Raw genomic sequence first — 13,106 nt, 5'->3', positions numbered from 1 at the left:
ACAATTTCTCGTCCGGTCTCTTCGCACGGCACCAGCGATCCCGTGTCTCGGTTGTTTCCGATACAAAATTGACTCAGCCTCGTGTTCTCGAATAACGTTCCGCTGCAACGTTTCTCCGAAACAGGAAGACGGAGGAACCTACGTTCCCTTGAAGCGGATACACGTCGATATGCTGTGCTAACGAGTTCTATTATAAAACGAATTTCTCATGCATTACCGTACCACGTTCGTCGTAAGCTTCTTTCCTTCCCGATAGATTTTCGATGCTGCAGCATCAGATAGGAATGAGAGAAGCTGCGAATGGTTTTGAGACAATCGAGTCGCTCACAGGCCAAAGTTCGCTCTTAGAAATTTTTGAAATTTTAACGCGAAAACACTTGCGGATTCTTATGCATTTATAGGAAATACAAAAAATATAATAATGCGCATGATAAGCAAAAATATATAAAGAACACGATGCACGGTGCTCTTTATTACATTCAGTAGACGAAACAAATTTGTAACTAGCTTTCGTTTCTTTAATTACGTTCGTGAAAATATAAATTTGCATGAATATCCAAAGTCTACTTTATAATTTCATGAAATTTTTCCACCTTTTATTTCGCAAAGTTAATCGATTTGGCAAACAAGCGAGCGGCTCGGGATACGGTTCCATCGTGAAATTGATGAAACTGACCTCTCGACAAGCATCTCGTCCTCCGATATCGTCACGGTTACGGTATAAATCAAAATGCCTAGCCTGACTGGAAGAAGCCCGAAAGGCAGAACAAAATCCATAAATTTCCGGTTTGCCGCGGCCATCGTGGTTTCCGTCAGAAGTTCGTTCAAGTTCCGAAAGTAGTATATCCGCCGGTCCCTCTCGACCCACGATCCAGGCGTAAATAATGCGAAGGCCACCGCGGCCGGAGGATAGCTTTTGAGGGGTAGTTACCCTCTTTCGCGGCGCGAATAGTCGAGACGTTCGTAAACAATACGAGTTCGTTTGAAGGATAAAGGATCTCTGGGATTTTTCGAGGAACTTGTCGGTGATGTTAGGGATGGGTTTGTTTTACTGGAGGAATTTCATTATCCACTCTCCTTTAAGGAGGTTGCCGTTTAATTTGATAGCTATACACGTGAAATCTTTTTAAGTACATGTTAAAAGATTTGTTCATACATTTGTTACATGGTACAATAAATTTGTATGTGTTCCAAGTATAGCTGTATATACAATGCTGTATATACATAGCTGTATATAAAATGTATGTGTATATGTTCGTAAAACTCTGTGTCCAACATGTTGGTATTATTCCTAACGTATGTTATAGGTGTTTTACGCATCGATCAATCGATTGGTTCGAGCATATGAAATATTCTATAAATATGAAAAATAAACAGTTGTAAATACCGATTTCAATGAAATTAAACAATTTTCATATATTCCTGTATTTTGACGTAAAAATTGTCGCAGGAGTAAGTTCATAACGTCTTTCAAATACACCATAAGCCATGATACAATATTTTGAAAAAACTGACTTCTTAAAATTAGATAAATCGTATGCGTGCCTCAATTGTATTCCCTTCAAAAATTTATAAAATAATACCTTCATACAGGGTAATGAAAGCGCAATGTCTTATTCTAACGAACGTTCAGTTCTCTGGAGAACGACCGTCATTGAAAAATCCCCGCGAGTTCTCGGACGAACTACAAATTCGGGTTAAAAGTTACCGTATCGACGAGCGGAACGTGCAACTCGAAATGCGCGAAAAACCGCACGAACGAGACCGTTACAGAAGGGATGTGTAAAACGCCCGCATCGAATTTACGAGTTTCCAATTTTAAAGCAATCGACGAGCGAAGAGCTGCTGCGAATCACGAGCACAGAAACTCACGGCTCTTCTAGTTCCTCCATTATGAAACTTTGTGGCGTTGCCGCGCAGCCGGAAACCGTGGAACATCACCCTTTGAAATTTTCGCGCGTAACGTAAGTACAAGCGCGTGCTTAGTAGTCTTGTTTCACCTACGTTCGTGATTAGTGTTGAACATTTCAGAGGAATAAATTATTTAGTTCCCTAGGTTTATTGGTCAGGTTTACAGTGAATAATGTAAGAAATTATAGAATTCAAGATATTTTATAAAGAATAATATTTGTAACATAACTATGACACTCTTTTATAAGCTTTGCACCCCGTCGTACTTTTACGTCGTACGGCAATTTAAACTCTGCTGCATCCTAATTAAAATAAAAATATTTATCTCAATTTTATATAATCCTTTTTATAATAAAATAAATTTAAGTGTAACATGTAAAGTCTACTACATCTTATTCTCTCCGTATCGAACCCAACAATCAATGTTCCAATTATCGTCAACGTTCCTCTAGTTCATAGTATCGTTCGCGTCGTAGCGGACTTTAAAACCTTCCCATCCTTTAAATCTTCTCGGTGTTTTCCTTTGCGCGATTCGCTTTTATTTCCCTTCGTTGCCACCCTTTCTGCCGGTTTCTCCCCCCAATCCCACGCCTTGAAACGAACGACTTTTCCGCGGAGTCGATCGTTTCCATTCCGGAATTTCTCATCAAGGTTTCGCGCCGCCGCCGCGTAGCTAGCGGCTGACTTACTCGCCCCGGCTCCGCTCGTAATGAGTTCCGCGCTTTGTGACTGCTCGCCGCTCGCGCCTTTTGTTCGCCATAATAAAAGGACTCGGCGTTGCCGACTTCAATTAGGCTGCAGGTCGAAAGTCGCGCTCGGAAGTATCGGCACGGTGTGAAGAACATCGACAATTACGTTCGACTTCGGTTGACGAAGCGAAGTCGGTTCGATTGCGCTTGTTCAACCGGTAGCAGTCGCTTGTGGTAACCTGTTCGTCGATCGAGATGAATCGTTCCGCGAAACTACTCCGTTGCAGACACGTTTTTACTTCTCAGGTGTAATAATTTCATTCTGTAACTTGGTTCTTTTGAACTTCCTGGCTAAAGCTAATTCTCGATACTTCAACGATCCTTCAACAACTCGTGGCTCGATAATAATTTATGACTTTTCTCTCAACTTTCCAACGATTTCCAACGATTCACATTAGACTTGAACTAATCGCACATATATACATATATATCTTTTATGTACAACCAGATCTCCACGTATACATAGAGATTTCTTCTTCTCCCGTCATAGCACGAACATCCGCTTGGCTTTCGATTACGTATTTGTCATCCATGCTTATTATCACTCACAAAATCTGGAGTTCTTCTTATTCTTCTTATTATGCTTGAAATGTGATAGCATAAATTTTAACTTGACGAGATACGGAGTTAATTTTTAAAATATTGGAAATATGTCACATTATGGGATTGGATTTCTGGCATGGCATTATTACATTATTGCTACCTCGATGGATTTTGACCCTAATTTATGTTTATTTCATTATTAGATATCTAACCTGTTGATAGGTACATATAGTAGAGTACATAATTGAGCTTTCCGATGCTTATCTATATCTGAATACATATGACGAATAATTAATCAAAAATTTGTTGTAAATACATTATGTGTATAATATAAATCCTGAAACAGATATCGAAATTTGTATAAACAATAATTCTCTAACATTTACACATGGTACCTAAAATCTGTCTCTGTGTTATTTATATTTATATAGTCGTATGAACTGCGAGGTCAGGTTCCTAAAATTGTCACCGTCACATTCGATCATTCTTACCTCGTTCGACGATAATTAGCGGCACACACGATGCAACATTTTCGCGGAAATTAGGCGACGATTCGAAACGGATCGTCGTTGCTCGTTAGCCAACAGGATTTTCCCGAAAATTTCGAACAGTGACGCGTCTTCGTGGTGAAATATCCGCGGATTACGCGACTAATATACGTCAGCGGGTTCAGCCTCCGCAGAATTATGACGAAGATGAATTCATTGTCTGTCCTCGCGCGGATTGGAGTAGGTACACGTAATTCATCAACGTAATTGAGCGCTGCTCGCGAGTTTAGCGACGACGAAAGAGAGCGTAGTCTCTCTTTCCTCCCGCGAGCCATTTCGTAATGGCCCGTTAATTTCAGCCCTTTTGTTTTCACAGACTTTGCTGCCAACTTTCTTCCGCGTGGATACGCCGCGCGCGGCTTTCTTTGCCTTTCAACGCACGACACTGACCATCTCTGTGTCTCTTGAAAAATTCAACGAATCCAGTGGAACGATCCTGGCTCACGGTTAATTGGCCTCCGACACTCCATTTCGCAAATTGCAAAAAGCAATGCCAGGATACTGTTGTACGTAGGTGCTGGCGTCGAGTGGCTGAAGCTTGTTACTGGAAAATCGCTGGGACGGACGAAAGGAATTCGAACGATGGACGCGCTTACGCGTGTGACCAAGTGCATCGTGCAGGGAATCAGAAATTAAGTCTGCTGGCATGGCTGATGTTGAACAATTGTTAGTTTCGGTGAGCACTCTACTAAATTATTCCACTTTCCACGACGTCCGTGCAATTCGAAGAATTTCGCAGTTTCGGAAAATTCATGTTGCGTTGCTTTATGTCGTTCCCATGAATGTTTACTATTTTAACGACAATTCAGATATGCATAATATACTTTTAAAATGATGATTATAGGATACCTAATTTTTCAGCCCCGTTCGTATCAGCTGAGATCGCTTTGACAAGATGGTCGTCTGCAAGTCAAATTATTGATTAAATCGAATTTAAATTATCAAATGAAGAAAAAAGACATTATTGTGGAAAATAAATAGAGAATTTCAAAAATATCTCAGTCCATATCGCGAGGATGTTCTGTTGCAGAAGATGGTATAACGATGACTGAATAAATATTTCAAGCATCAAATTGTTATATCTGAACAAGTACGATGCGATTATCTCTTGATATTACGAGATGAACTTCTCTAAAGCCTGATATTCGACGTTCTTTACAAGCAATGTGGCAAGTCGACGCTATATTAGCCCTCATCGAGATCCTCTTTCGCAGACGAGATCATCAGACGCACCGGTTCACGGTCGTCGCGTACAAACAATGATTATTAAGTTTGAGATACGGGACTAGATTGGCTGGGTAAATTAGGCACATTAGCCTGTATGCACAAGGCCGAGATAGTAACGCTCGTTGTTTCGAGACAGCATCTTCGTTGCAAGGGAACGAAGAACGGTTGGAACGCGAGTCGCGCGAGAGGAAAAAGGCCAGGAACAAGAAAACTCCATTACCCCGCTCCTTGCCAAGCATTCTTGCCGGTGAAAGATCTTGCTTCAACGATCGCTAATTTCTCGTAACAGAATCCTTTCGACGCCCTTTTAACATCCACGTCAGGAAAGATCCTCGGGTTTCCTCGCGTACGCTGCTTTGTGTGAAGGATATGATTGCCGAGATACGATCGCTTGAAATGTTTCCTCAGCGACATGACAAAATGAGAATTAGGTGAGAGAAAAATTGTTGGTTTCGATCGAATCGATCGACGAATGTTTTTTTCACCGAGAATTTTTTATACTTTGGTTACCTAACGTTACCATCAAATTTAATAGAGTTATGAAACGTGTGCTTAAGAAAGTTTTTGATTGGTTTTAGAATATTTTTTTTTTAATATCTTGAAAAATATGTAGTCTGATATTCCGGTATTTTAGATTGTTTTTACTTTAATTTCGATTAACGCATCTGACGTTTTTAAAAGATTATTCTACCTCTTGAGTGGTGAAGCCGTTTCATCAGAAACGTTTTTAATACGCATGACCATCATCATTATTATTATTATTATTATTATTATTTGTCCGGAATAAAATCCATCCAGTGTACCTTAACCACTTAAGAGATAAAAATAGTGATTTTCCTAAGAATCAAGTCGAACACCACTAAATTGTTGAAGCCGGCGCTGTATAGAAGATTTGCAACCTTGTTGCTTCGTATGTAAATCGAGCAATTCGTTCGAAAATAATTTTCTACCTTCAAAATGAAATTCTCGGAAACGCGTGTTTTTGACGAGTACACTCGTCATCGTTTATTTTATGCGGCACATTTTCGGTACACGCCTTCCGAAGAAGTCGCAACAGCTAACTGGTTAACGGTAAAATACGTAAGAAGATGTGTAAACAAACAGATCTCCAAATAATCTCAACTTTATTTCGCATCTTTCTCTAAACAAATTCGAAAAACACGCTCGTAAAACAAAACCCCAAACACCTTTCTCTAATTCGTACAGAGCCTAACTCTTTCACCCTACCAATCTGTTCCAGTTGGAAACACGGAATTCTCTGTTTTCATCTCTTCCGAACAACTTCCTGACAAAGTGGCTCGTTCTCAAGTGGAACGCAGTCGACGGCAACGAGTCCGAAAACACGAGGCAAACGTTGTGTCTGGCGAGCGGAAGGCACGCGTCTCCTTCGGCTTCGTAATCTAAGCGGAGAGCGAACAGTGCCTAATTCTCGTCCAATTTCCAGAGTAGGGAAACCGGTTAACGGCACGACGCAACTCGTAGTATTCGCTGAAACGAGTTTCGATAAAGTTAACGCCGACCAGTACCGGCGACACTCTGCTCAGACGTTTAGATAAGTTAACCGTCGCTACGAATACACGAATACCCATGTATTAACATGGATGTAACAGTGTACTCGTTTTTCAGCTTCCTTACACGATTGAGTTAATATCATTAGAGGAATTTCATTAGTTCGAAGTATTAGCGAATTCTGTCGTACGATGCTAATAATAAATTCTTTTATTTTTACTATGCAGAATATAGCGTTTTGTATATATTATGTTATCCAACTTAATTTAATAGAAATATATTAACATACAGATGCGTTATTAGTTGAAAATGTGAAATTACTAAATTATAAATAGCTTTTGAAAATATTCTATTGAGTATAAATTAGTTGGAATAAAATGTTAATTAATTATCGACTAATCAGCAACTTTGTTATTTATATTATTAAATTAAAGTCAAGTAAAAATATTAAAGTTATATCTATCGATCAATCATTCTGTTACGATCGTTCGTAAAATGCACCAATAATGTGAATTATTTAACTTGTAACTCGTAAAATTGTACAATTATTTGCACACCAGAATTCTATCAGCTACAACGACCATATGTACAGTAACTTGTAGATTCACTGATATTAATAACCACTAATATTATTATTGAAATATGTATAATTTTATGTGCTAGACTAGGTTAGATGCGTAGTAGTGATACTTGTATGTGAATATCAGTGTGTGGAAGTATGTGTGTGCGCGGCGTTTCGAAAACAAATGAATGTAAAGTGTTCAGTCGGTTAACAGTCCGATATGGAAGAAAGTGCTGAGACGCGTGCAAGTGTGTATCGATGAATATCTTTGAAATCGCTTATCAAATAAATAGATAGCTATTCTAATATGAATTCTATCTGTAAATTTAGTGTTCCTATACCATTATTTCGGCTATTAAGATCCAAAATTTTCAGCAATTATTGTACAAAAAGGCCCGGCTTTCGACGTTCGTGGCTTGAGCCATCCCTTCGTGCTATCCTTGGGTATGTTTACTCCGCGGAACAGTTGGCTTCGGCAGTGATATCCGTCGTCCTAGTCGTCTACGACGCGAAAGCAAACTCATCACGATCGTCGTATGCAATCTGCCGGAAAGCGAACCTCCCGGCGACTCGCGGAATTGCTTGCGACGACGCAAATTGTGTTGACAGCCCGGGAAAGCCTCTGGCTTCTTTTTTCGCCCTGCTAGCCCTTCCGGTACTGCCTCTGCAAATAACGATTCCTGGATCACCGAACGTCCCCGGAATCGCCAGTGTCTCTTCGACAGCTTATCTAAGATCATAGATCTTGGATTGTAATACGTATGATAGATAAGATTTTTTTCTGATGTTTTGAGAGATATTGCAGTTGTCTTGCGACAATCAATGTTATGCTTGTCTATTTTTAGATAAAATATAGGACGCTGTGAACGTTTTTTGGACAGCTTATCTAGAATTTTGAATTTTAGATTTTCGTAAATGATGGACGACAGATTTTGGACGATTCTGTAACGTTTCATGATGTCTCAATTATTCTATGGTAGTTGAACGAAGATCCGTATTTTCATAAATCATAAAATAAAGTATATTTGGTTGTGTAAAATTTAATTTACACCTGTTTCATGATAACCTGTGATTTTGAAGATCTGGTAACTTGTACGACCGGATAAATTTTAACGTACCTTTATTTTTAACTTTCATATGAATTAAAAGTATTAAGGCCTTTTGTAGCATTCAACGTATCGAGATATAAGCTATCAAAACGAAAGCGATCTGCTGATTCAGCCTTCTAAATCGCGATGCGCTTCTAAATCGTCGAATTACGAGCCTCTGTTTGCACCTCTACGTCAGCGAGATATAAATAGTGATTTTCCTAAGAATCAAGTCGAACGCCACTAAATTGTTGAAGCAGGCGCTGCACAGAAGCTTTGCAACCTTGTTGCTTCGTATGTAAATCGAGTAACTCGCTGGAAAATAATTTTCTACCTTCAAAATGAGATTCTCTGAAACGCGTGTTTGTGACAAGCTTCGATATTTCGCGGAAGAAATAAAGCAATAATATATCCTCCGTATGAAAATGTAGATTCGGTGATATTCGAATTAAAAGATCGGACCTTAATAGCATGGTAAATTTGCATTTGCACTGAACCGTGGTAAACTAAAATTCATTGCGGACACATCCGGATCGATACGAAAAGCCATCGAGACACCTGTGAGATGATTCATCGAGTCGACGCACGTGCGATCGGCCACTGGATAATCTATATTTTATAAATCAACGTACGCGATGCATTCAACGCGAAACAACAAACAGATGAAATTCCTGCAAACATTCCTCCTTCGCTTCGTCACGAGTTACAGCAATTTTTTTTGTGCGACGTGTTTCTACTCCTTCTTTTTTATCATCCAACGTTAGAAATTTTCAAACTACCATTAAAAGGGCGTTGTAAATTCCACCCAAGAAATTTTTAGTATTTGGTGTGCATCGAACGTTGTTCGTCCAGGTTTCAGTTTGACGAGACGATACCAGCCGTTCTTGTTGTATCGTTGATTATCAATCACATTAGAAAGGGAAACATTTACTATAAAACACGCATAACGATATAAAACTACATAACGATATAAAGATTTATAATAAAAACATGAAAACTCCCTTACTGATCGACGCGAATAATCAGAATAGTCGTGATGATTTTCTTATACGAGTTGAAACTTGAAACGATAATCTTGATATGAAAGTTGTTATAAAACATTTAATAAATATTTGCATAAAATTATTTCGTAATTACCACAAACCTGGTACGATGGAACAGACAGATGAAAATAACTTTTGATGAAGTGAAAATCAAAATTCATATTTCTACTTGCTTAATATGTAATATATCTTTTTGTAAGCGAAGGATACGATTCAATGCAAAACGATTTTATCAGCGAATATAACCGATACCATTGTCGTGGCATCGACTTCAGCTGGGATCGACATTAAACGCACGTAGAGACGCGTGCAAACATCGCGGTTCATTAAATTAATCCGAACACGGACCGACGTATAAACGGTGGACGTGCGAGTCCGTCGCGACGTGCCGCGTCGTCGTAATTTCTCTCGGACGTTCCACCGATTTCGAATCGTGCTGCGAATATCCGTCGATTCCCGATATATTAAATTACAACTGTCTCCAATGCCGATGGGATTCGGAAACGATGTCTTTGTCAGCGACCAAGTGATCCGTGTTTGCCGCTATAACGGCACTGTTCAATGTACAAATCTAATTCTGCACTACCGGCCTAAACTTTGAAATTGTTACGCGGTCTACAAATACAGAGAGATCAAAAGAAAGGTAGTCGAGGATTCTATCATCATGGGAATTTTATTCAAACATTTATGGAAATAAAGGACAATACTGTTGCCATTTGTGATATTAATTTCGAATTAATAACAAAATTTTCTGGGGCATTTGGTATAATCGCCGCAGGGAAAGCAAGTGATTCCAAATGTTATAGGATAGCTTTTACTCGTTTTTAGATAAACCTTTAATTATTGTAATTTACTTATTGTTAGATAAAACTGATCTTTTTTTACAAATATCATACCACAATCGAGAAACGAGAAAATCGCATCGTCTGATACATTTCTAATTCTTCCACAGCGTAGCGGGAAAGAAATTCGAAGGATCTTTCGAATGTACAGGGTGTCCGGCTTTTAGTTAGCGAAATTTAAAAATCAACCAAAGTATCATCGTTCAACTTTTCATCTTCTCTTTATTTTTCACGAATCCTCGAAACAAATCCATCAGCTCGAAGAGAAATCTACGAAACGGAGCCGCTTCTTCTTCGTCGATTGGCCAAATGTTAAGATCAAATCGATGAACAAATGCATCTGACAGACGACTCTACGCAGAAATTCTCTGTAGTCTCGATAATTTTTTCCATTGGATTTATAGCAGTAGGCAAAAGAGGACGGTTTATTTCCATGGACACAGTCTGCTGCCATTGGTGGGTGCTCATTGGGTATTACAGCAGCGCTACCCCTAATGGGAAAACGGATCGCGAGTCGAGGCTGGCCTGAATGTGTTGAATGGGGACTCGCCGGAACAAAGGGCGTCACTTCGCGGTCCCTTTGTCCTCCGGTGGTAATCGGCGCCGTCGATACCAATTTCACCGGTAATTAGAGAGTTCACTTTTCTAACGACCGTCTCGCCTTTCCTCATTGTCGGACGAAAACGATCCTCGTTTAAGTCTGACAAAAACATTATCGTGGCCTGGAAACTCGACTTCTCTTCACTGCAAGGATGTCCCCTCTACCTCATCGTTCGATTTTCTTATTAAAGATCCCCGGGCCTTTGAATAATTTACATATTGACAATATTAATAAATTGACAAATTACAAGTTGCACACTATACCATAGAGCTCTTTTCTACGATATTGTAATTCGTAAAGTTTGCTTATAAAAGTTTATTTGTTTCTTTGGCAAAATCGTTAATATTCCGCGAGGATGTTTATTAATATCGGTAACTTGACTCGTACAAATTGATTCGGTTGGAAAAAACCGCGAGATAAAAATATGGAAACCATGGCAGGAACTAACGTGTAAGCCTGGAGCAAACTATTCCTTGCCGCGTTTCGGCCGATCCGTGGCGCTTCCCTTCGACTTCGAAAGGCTCTTGAGAAAGTCCCCGCGGGCTGGCGAACTCGAGAATACTTCTGGTGGCCCCCTCCAGGGGGAATCGATATCTTGACAGGGTAGGGGAAAACGGGTCTCCATCGAGGACGAACCGTGGAATTTCGCGAGACACATTTCTCCGGACGCTCCGAGGCGAACACGTGAGAAACGTGTCTCTTCTACGCCCTCGTGGCCGACGCAGACGTCGACTCTTCCGCTGACTCGTCGAATATTTCTAGCAGGACGTTTTTCATCATCCGCCTTTGCTGCCTCGTGAATTTCCTGCGAGATAGTTCTCGCTGTGCAAGTGACTCTTCTCGAATGATACACTACGTTCGGGGATGGGGGATTTTTCGGTTTTACGACAGAATTGGATCTTTTCCTTTTTATCTTTGAAAGAAAATCCGCCGCTTTGAGAATTGTGATATCCAAAAAGAATATCAATGGGTTCAGAAGATATATAGCCTCAGACAAATTATGATTCGTATTGATTTTAAACTCGCGGATGATGGACATTTGTAATTGAAATTTGTTCGATTAAGTTTGATTGTGAAAAGAAAATATTTGTTTGGTTTTTAAATGGAATGTTTAAACGGAAAATTGGAACAAACTATTCCCACGAGGCACGAGATATAATTCACTAATTCAATGGGTCATAATTCTTAAAATCAATGCCTCTTATCGAATACCAAAATCATTCTTTAAACATGGTATCGTAATTCAAACACGATATCGTAAATTCAGCAGACGAAGAAGGTTATGCTGAGAAAGTTTCGATCATGCACGAAGTTAACTTGGAAGGGTCCACCACGATATTTTTGTGATTTTCCTTTCGGATTAAAGCGGCACGATACACGACTACGATGAAATTGCGAGGCTGGTCGGTGGTTTCTCGTAACAGCGGAATTTGCAACGGACGTGAGAACGATAAGGAATGTCCAGAACGAGCCGGAGGGTAGGTCCGTGGAACGATTTGGTATGCGGGCTGCGTCCGCGCGATTATCTATGAGTCGATAACTTACTTGCCGAATTTCTGGTCAACCAACTCCAAACGCACGACCCAGCATCCTGTGCCTTATTATAATCTCGTCCAATTACCAGCCTTATTATTGCGAAATCCGATCTAGCGTAATAATGGACGATCATCAACTGCTATCAATCATTTATCAACTACGACTTTATTTTCATCGGCTTAAACTGCAACGAAGAACCGTGAGTTTATCTACTTATGGATTATTTTTAGCGTAACTGTTTTAATTTGAACCAAGTTCAGATGAATACGATAAGAGGATAAGAGACAATAAACTGTTGCAACAACGCAGAGGATGGTTTATTTTTTCCTTCTTCCGTATACATTTTTACGCCTGTATACTAAATTTAATCTCTCTCCACGTACAATTTTACTCTAGTAAAATATGAATTCTATCATATCGTATGAAACTACTGAAAGATTCTTCTTTCAAGAGATTAGATCACCTGCAAATGTATTCGTAATATTAATTTACGCTTAACACCTGAAGGTCTTAAGGCAAAGATTACGTAACACGCTGAAATTATCAAACTCATAAACCTTCGATATGATACAATTTCAACTACTTCACGCCCCTCGTAAACCACCTAATATTTATCAATGGGAAAATTACATCTCGTAATAACTCATTGCCAAACCTGGTCGTATCTCCCCAAAGAACATGAGGCCCGGAATCTCCATAAATCCTAATCAAACGGTCCTAATCACGCCGGAGAAATCCAATCATCGCCGGGTCGAAACATTCGTATCCTCGCCTAAAGCTGCCATAACTCGTTCCAGGTTGAAACGAGATTCGTTAGAGATCGGGTGGGGTATACACGTGATCGGTCTCTGTATCCGCGGTTAAATTTAAAGCCGATCGCTCGGTCGGGCATAAATAACGGCTCGGCGGCCATTGAATTCGCTGGCGAAAAAATGCCGCCGAGAGGC

At 39.8% G+C, this 13,106-nt stretch overlaps 1 protein-coding gene across 1 annotated transcript in view; it reads right to left on the bottom strand.

The window, feature by feature from the left end:
• The window catches only part of sfl (N-deacetylase and N-sulfotransferase sfl), a 370,355-nt gene that overhangs the window by 169,162 nt on the left and 188,087 nt on the right, over positions 1–13,106 (bottom strand). The gene's annotated exons all lie outside the window — the stretch shown is intronic.

The sequence above is a fragment of the Bombus flavifrons genome, chromosome 4 (genome assembly GCF_040668555.2).
Source record: "Bombus flavifrons isolate JBK064 chromosome 4, iyBomFlav1_principal, whole genome shotgun sequence".
In the NCBI taxonomy this organism is placed as follows: domain Eukaryota; kingdom Metazoa; phylum Arthropoda; class Insecta; order Hymenoptera; family Apidae; genus Bombus; species Bombus flavifrons.
This window is presented reverse-complemented; position numbering and strand designations above follow the sequence as displayed.